We start from the raw sequence: 8,352 nt of genomic DNA, 5'->3' as shown, positions 1-8,352 counted from the left end.
ATCATTTGCAAGACTACATACAGACTATTGTATGAAGAAGATCTAAAATCTTTTCTGCACTTTTTTCCTTCATGTGCAGAAGTGGTTGTTTTATCCTTTGATCTAGAGTACATTAGAGTAATACTGTGGGTTTGAAAAACCATTAGATGGCCTTTTGCAGGGCGGCAGGTCTCTTTTTAAAAGCACAATGAACCTTCTATACAGATCAGGTTAGAAACTTAGTTAAAGGCACAATAATACACAGTATCAAATTAGTCTTAAATGGTGTTAGCCCTCACATAAGATCATTGACTTCTGACCTGCGCTGCGGCGGTCCAATTACACCTACAGCTTCTTCTGTTTTCAGCTGTTTGGAGCAAGACAGCGAGTTCTCGGATTCAGTCGAGAGTTAAAATATTCACATGCTGTGTCTTTTGTCTTTCTGCCCGCCTGTCTTACGGTCCGTCATGCTCTCTGTCTGTCTGTCTGTCTGTCAGGGTGGCACGTCTTGTTGAATAGAGAGTAGGTCATCTCCCTGACAGAGCTCAACTGGTAGTTATGGCAGCCTCGGCACGGCTGGCTGGCTCCACACAGTCACCAGGAGACAGCCGATCATCAAGTCTGTCCTCCGTCTTCACCACACACACATACACATCATGCACACAACATGCACTGCTGCACACAACATGCACCAATAATATTATAATAATATTAATACTAATAGTATTGCCACTACTACTACTACTAATAATAATAATAATGCCTGGATAAAGTTGTAAGATTATTATAATAGACAAGGACATTTTTGTCCGTTTCCTAACCATATTTGCAGCTTACAAATAGTCACATTTCTACACAATTCAATAGGAAATTGAATTGATTTTTTTTTGCGTAGAAAATATATATCCTTGGTATTTGTTTGAACATGTGTTCTTCTTTGGTCGAAATTGTAATGAAGCTGATAGCTTAGAAATATTTTTCATTAGAGCGCTCTGTACCTTTTCTCTGTGGTTATGTGCGCAATACTGTGTCGTGATTTAAATCACTGGATATTTGTCCAGAGTGCTGACTGTCAGGACTCTCAAGAAAGACAGCTACCACTAGCCAACACCCCTCCTCTGATAACACAGCCAAAGACTCTGATGATGCCGATGGCTTCTACGTTCCTACATGCTAGCTGCAACTTTTTGATCAGAATGCTGAATGTTCAATGTTGCGAAAAAGCTGAAATTGTGGGCTTGTTAGAAAGAAGAAAATGTATCTTAATTAATGTCTGTAGGCTAAAACCGTACAAGGTTCTCCAGTTACCAGCGTACCACTGGAGCTAACGGCGCGTCTGCTGGCTGACGGACAACTGCTTGATGCTTAGACACTGTTTCCATTAATTTGTCTACAGCTAAAAATCAAGAGCTGCAGTATATTTCCCTACATACAAGGTGAAATTCCATTTCCACTTACATATATTTTGACTGCTTGGAACCTGCAGAGTTATCAGTAAAGGCGTAATAAGCCACCAGTGAACGTCCCAGTTATTCCACAAAGACAACAGTGTTTTAATCTTCTTTGCCACTTAATGTCCCATTTAAATGTTCTGCAGCCTTCAAATATGAATCATGAATATCTGCACCCGGGGGTTGGCCAGCACAGTCTATTAGAATACATCACTACCGTATCAGGGGACCACTTTGCGCATCCCTCTAAAATGTATCATATCTCCACTGTAGGGAGGGAGACATGACTTCATGTGTCTTGTGATGTAAGTATTATTACAATTCATGAAATTCAAACACTTATGGCAGGGCCATTAATTTGAACCATAAGCCGTTGGGGAGAGATTTACAGTGGAGTTAAGGGCGATCACACCATTAAAGGACTTGGGAGGAAGACAGAGAGAGACTGTGAGAGATAACTAGTTAAAGATAGAGCTCTGTAAAAGCAACTGCTGTTTGAATTTCTTTATGTATAAGTGCATCAATTAATATTTCTGTTTCGCACTCTCGGGTCAAATGTACAAACATTACCGGCAGAATTACAGAGGGAATAGTCAAGTTCTGAAAGTTCACCAGTTAAAACATAACCCATGCCTTCTGCCTTGGTCTCAGTCTCTATACAAAGTGCTGAATTTTGCATGAGCGCCTGAGCGTATGGCAACTGGAACCCTATAGCATTGTTTACTGATACTTCCTTGAGGCATCTCACTGCGCGCAGCCCATTCTGATAAGAGCGCGAGCAGCTGAGACCTGTCTCCCGTCGGTGCTGTGTGATGGTCTTGTTATACAGCAGAGAACGAAGAAACAACGGGCAGAGGTCAGGACATGCAGACGTACTTCTCTGGTTCAAAATGACCAATCAGGAAGTCTGCTCCCAGCCAATGTTCATTTCTCAGATAGAACTGGCACAAATTGACATGTGACTCATAGCAGAAATAGTCTGGGTAGTGCTTCATGCTGTAAGTGCAACAAAATGTATTTCCCTACTCCGAGGAAATCGATATTAGGACTTTACTCTGATATGGTATGACAAATAGAAACTTTTAATACTTGTGCAACTTACTCTTACAATACATGTCTCTCATGCTGTATGTTAAATATGACAAGCAGGGAGAAACAGCTGGCCTGGCTTCATCCAAAGGTTAACAAAAATAGAATTACTTTTACAATGTATGGATTAAACAAACAAGATCTTAATCTTGTGCTTTTCAGGTGCTGGAAGGTTTTATTTTATTTTGTAAAAAAGCGAAAGCGTGTTTCCCAAAATATCAAAAGTCTTTATTTGTTGCAGGTTCTTGTCAACTGCCTTGGAATTATCACAAACATTACATGAACAGTAAAAAATCTAAAACCAGAAAAGAATGCACCCTTGGTTTGACTAAAGTCTCCTCCGAGTGACTCTCTTGCTTGCTTGCTATCATTTGTCACATGGCCACAGTGTTATGGGTTCAAACAGAAATTTGCAATGGCTCAGTGCACTCCAACGGCAGTTTTCCATCTCCGCTCTACCCTGGCCCAGTTTCATTATCCTCAAGGTATTCAAGGAGCAATGGCTCCGAGGGCCAGAAACCCTGTTGGCCATTTCAAGTTCTCTTGCTCCTAGTTATTTTTCAGGAACTGAGTGTAAGTGTTTGAAAAGACAGGACAGACTTTTAATGAAACAAAATGCACTGCAGCTGCAACTCCATTTTAAGATATACATCTGTTCTAAATCAGATTTTCGTAAATGGTGTGATCTCTTTGCCAACCCTTTGATTATTTGTACACACACTGATCTGTTTGATTTAAAGTTGTTTTGACAGTTGAAAAAGAAAAAAAAAGCCAAAGAGGAGTTATTTTAAGTGTAGCCTTGAATCTCACATGCTCCAGCCATGCAAGAAATCGTCCACATTCACTGACGGCAAACTATATGCAGTCGAAAATGGCAAGCATAAAACGCAGTGACAACAATTAAGCAATTTAGCTGCACAGCTGCATGTCAGCAAGTCAAAATGGCTTTGTTCACGTATAGTTAAAATGCAGGTTCTTTGTGGCTTCCACGGGGGTAAGAAGCGCCTCTACATGTACACATTGTCTGAGAACCAGGCGGTCTTTTCTCCGAGGAGCTGCTGTGGTGCAACTTCAGCTCCATTGAACAGCACCCTTCACTTGGTTTGAGATATCTGATTGAGTCCATCCATGTGGAGCGCTATTGAATCAAAAGAGTAAACCTCAAGGACATGGTCCACCACACACACATCAACTGTGTGGAAGCTAGGAATGAATGCTCCCACGTACGGGCGACAGAACACAAAACACACACTTAATAGTGATTGTAATAGGGCTAAAATGCAGTCTGTCACATATAGTATGCATGGACAAGTTTTTCCAAATCCTGCTGAGACACAAGTCCTTTAACCCTTGGTATGTTCTTAATATAAGTACCAGCTGAGAAATTATTTGCAATCAAGTAAATTCAATTAATTTAATTCAGTATTGTAAATCTTGAAAACAAAGTTTTGGGCTTTAAAGTTTAAAAGACAGTTTTTCTTTACAATGCATAGCAGCTGAATTGACATAGAGCAGCCAGAGATTTGTCAGTTAAAGGAAAATTCCATCCAACACGCAGCTTTGTTGTTTGTTAATTTGGACATCTGTCAGTAGCAAGAAAAATGAAACCAATTGGTGCTGCCTACACAGTGTTATCCTCCTGCTGGAGTTAGCACCCAACAGGCTGAAACAGGGCAAGTTTCAAACCTGTTTTTAGCCTATAAGCATGTTCAAAATGTCAATACGAGTGCCTACCGATGTGCAGTGATTCCTTCTGAGGGAACACAGCAAATTTGATTGCAGTAGATGTGACAGAGAGGCGTGTTTCTACTAGTGTGGGATTCACCATAAAACAGGAAATAAACAGGTATGTGCACTGGCTGAATTAACAACTTTTTTGCCGTTCAGTCACATCTACTGCAGTCAAATTTGCTGTGTTCACTTTGAAGGAATAACTACAAATGGGTAGGCACTTGCAATGACATTTTGAACATGTTTAGAGGCTAAAAACATGTTTAAAACTTGCCCTGTTTAAGCCTGTTGGGTGCTAACTCTAGCAGGAGGATAACACGGTGTAGGCAGCACCGATTGGTTTCATTTTTCTCTCTAATGACAGCACTCTAAATTTACAAACAACAGAGCTGCGTGTTAAAATTGAATTGAATTCTCCTTTAATCCCAGCGTGCATAATCTTTTTATCCACAACCCTGGTGAGATGTTTGTTTTTCTTATAATTATATTGTTCCTGTGTATCAGATGTTGCTTGTAGAAAGGTAAATTCTGGCTCAGAGGGAGATTTGTCTTCTTTCTAAGAGCCGAGAGAGAGAGCTGCAGAGATTTACTGAGAGATGGACCGGTCAGCAACAATAACCCTGCACTTGCCACTGCAGGAGACAAGGCTGGACCACTGTATACTCCGCTACACCTCTCAAGTGCTTAATTAAATGAGTCTAAGCATAGAGCTCGCACACAACGCTTGGTTATCCAAAAAACAATGTGATTAAAGCAGCCTGGGCCAGCCTGAATGTAGAGTTGAACAAAATAACCCGGATCACCATGGAGATGTGTAAGAAAAAAAAGAGGGTCTGAATACAGACAGGGATGTCATTATTACTTTTTTATTCATTATTTTCATAATGACTATCATTATGCGCAAGCTCTGATTGAATTTCATTTTGTTAGTCAGTTTTGTGGCGGGCAGAATAATTATGACTAAAGCGATATTACGATTCACGCTAAACACTTTCATGGTCAGGGCCTCTACATGTCATGTATAAAGGACTGGCTCGTCTTGATTATAAAAGAAAAGAAGAAAAAGGAATGTTTTTTTTTTTTTACTTGTTCTGACTGATTAGGAAAGAAAGGTACAGTCCAGTAATGTTGCAAAACGTTTAGAAATACTGCTAAACAGCCATTATTTCCATGTGCATGGCCAGTCTTAGTGACTTATAAATATTACACATAAGTGTCCATTCAACACACATGTAAATGCATTGCATTCTTGTTTAGGCTGATTACTGATTATATCCATAAACAGAACAACCAGTACATCATTATGTATTGCATGCAAAATTCAAATGCAGTCATCACCTCTTTTATAAAAGTGATGACTACATCATGGGAAGTGTAATCATCAGTGGACTCATTCATTTCCAGCATGTGAAGTGTTAGAATTGATTCAATCTGTGCAGCCATTGAAATGTCTTTTCCTTGCAAGATGAAGGATAATGTGGACCTTAAGCTGCAAGGAGTCTCATCACTATGTGCACATCCTCTCTGGATCTAAATGAAGAATCCTCCAGGCTCGGACAAAGCTCCAATGGGAATCAGATTTACTTCTGATGATACAGAAGTGTTAGCATCACCAATCATATCAATTCTTACACGTGTCACAGTGTGGCGACGCTACCTTTCATCACCAGACATGATCCACCCGTTTCCTATGGCTGCTGTTGAGGTACTCTTGAACGCAGCAAACTTCCAGCTACTCAAATAATTGCAAGCCTGGATTTAGTTCTCTCACACTGAGACTGTGCATTTATATTCACTTAGATACCTGTGTATATAGTATATAATTTTTGAATATACATAAGATAGAATGGTTACATTTAACTGAATTATGACCACCTTAAAGAAATTATGTTTAACAAAAAAATAGTTGAAATACTGCTATTATATGCATGTTTAATAATAATACAACGACATCATATCAAACAATGTAGGCCTAACAATGACAGGACTCGTTTATCCACCATAACGTTGATACCTACTTTTACTAAATGCATGGCTTTTACTTGTAGAGTATTTCTATACTGTTCTATTTCTACATATATTTGAGTAAATGATCTAAATACAGCTCTATACTGTAGCTATATAATGGTCACACTATAATATTTGAACCCATTACTCCACTCTTTCCCAATGTGTTGTACAAAAGGACAGAGTACTTCTATTTTGGGGTCTCTTATTTACTTTTTACACAGCACAATACCTCCAAAATCCAGACTTTTTGGATTCATGTTATTTGAGTTTTGTCTGTAAGAGCCCTTACAGGTCAACCTCTTTGGGGTCTGACTGACCTCTAACACAAGCCACTTCACTATGTGGGATAACATACAGCTCATGTATTTGTCCGTGAATGCCTTTTTTGGCAAATAAAAGGAATATATTTTACATTTGCTTAATGTTATTTTATGTGAAATGGAAAAGTGTGAGATACAATTCTTTTCTACATATTGGGTTTTAATAAAAATCTGTAGAAAATAATACACAGGGAATTATTTTTTTTACAATATTAGAAATTTTGATCAGATTGTATTTCAAAGGGATCCATTAATTATTACCTAATGTATTCTTATCAGTATGGGTACAATTTGCAATTTAAATTGCTGCTGAATTGATGTTGCAACATACATGCACTCCCACACTGAAAACCTCTGTTCCTCATCTTCCTGTCTTCTCCTCTCTCTGTGTCGCTCTCTGCCTCACACAGCAGCAGACGGGCCTGCAGCCTACCAATGTGTTCAGTGAGGGGATTTGGCCGGGCTCTAATCAATCACTGACAGATTACCTCCAAAGCCACTTCCACAGCCATTAAAGCAGGACAAATGCAGAATTGCAACTGAACAAGTTGGAGTTTTTAAGCCAACACCAGGACTTCCTGGGTATTTGTCAAAGTCACTGCCGCTGAGCCGCATGAGTGGCTGCGTGAGAGTGTGGGGCTCAGAGGCAAGCCGGCCAGGGGTTTGCTGTGTGTGAGTGTGTGAGTGTGTGTGTGTGTGTGTGTGTCAAGGAGAATGAGGGAGAGAGCATGAGACAGTAACGGAGTGAGTGAGTTATTGTTAGTATATGTGCGTGTGTTTTTGCTCACAGGTGTGTGTGTGTGTGTGTGTGTGTGTGTGCGCCGTCGTCTGCGTTGCTCTCAGCCCAGTGGAGCTTACAGTAAATCACATTCGCTTTATTGGTAAATTTAGCTCAATAGACTCTGCTTGAATCTACGCCATGTCCCAACAGGGCGTTAGTCTGGGCTCATAAAAGGGGATTGGCCACACACACACACACACACACACACACAAACACACTCACCTCTGAGCAAAGACGACTCATCCCCTCCTCTATTTTCCTACGTTATTTTCCCTCTTCTTTATCTGAGCTACTGGAAACACTATCTGGGCTTTTCTAATCTCCCCTTTTTCTTCCTCTTTGGGATTTCCCACCATTGTCCCCCATTCATTGGGCTTTGTTTATAACAGGGTACTGAAATTGGATATTATCATTCAACATGTTCATAGGCTGTATTACCAAGGGAACGTGCTCTTTTTTAAATGCACAGTTTATAAAGAAGGGACATTTTATCCTATAAGCTTTCTCCTTTATCCAAATTGATTTTGACATTTTTACGTCTTGGCAGACATGACGGGGTTAAGTGCTGATAATTATTTGGAAGAGATGAATACGAATATGAAATGTGTCTAGAATGGGGGACATCAAAGCAGTGGGGATTTGTTGCATGTTTTTCCTCTAATACTGTGAATATGGAACATTTGCAGTAGAGGTTTGATTAGTGCGACATTCAATGGCTCCTTTGATTTGGAACTGATTGTGTAAAAAACACCTTTGTTTTTGCCTCCCATTAAAGAAAATGACTTGTATATCAATGATAGCAGAGATTTAATAAATAACACATTGGGAATAATATTAAATCTGTCCTCTTTTTTATTTTATGGAGTGTGTATGGGTGGTGAAGCTGAAAAGGTGCACTGGTGAAGTGATGAGGGCCGACACTGAAGTCCACAGGCACTGTAGTTGAAATTTAGCTGTGACTCCCCCCCCCCCCCCCCCCCCCCCCCCCCCC

Source organism: Etheostoma cragini, chromosome 24 (assembly GCF_013103735.1).
Source record: "Etheostoma cragini isolate CJK2018 chromosome 24, CSU_Ecrag_1.0, whole genome shotgun sequence".
NCBI lineage: Eukaryota > Metazoa > Chordata > Actinopteri > Perciformes > Percidae > Etheostoma > Etheostoma cragini.
Note: the sequence above shows the minus strand (reverse complement) of the source record.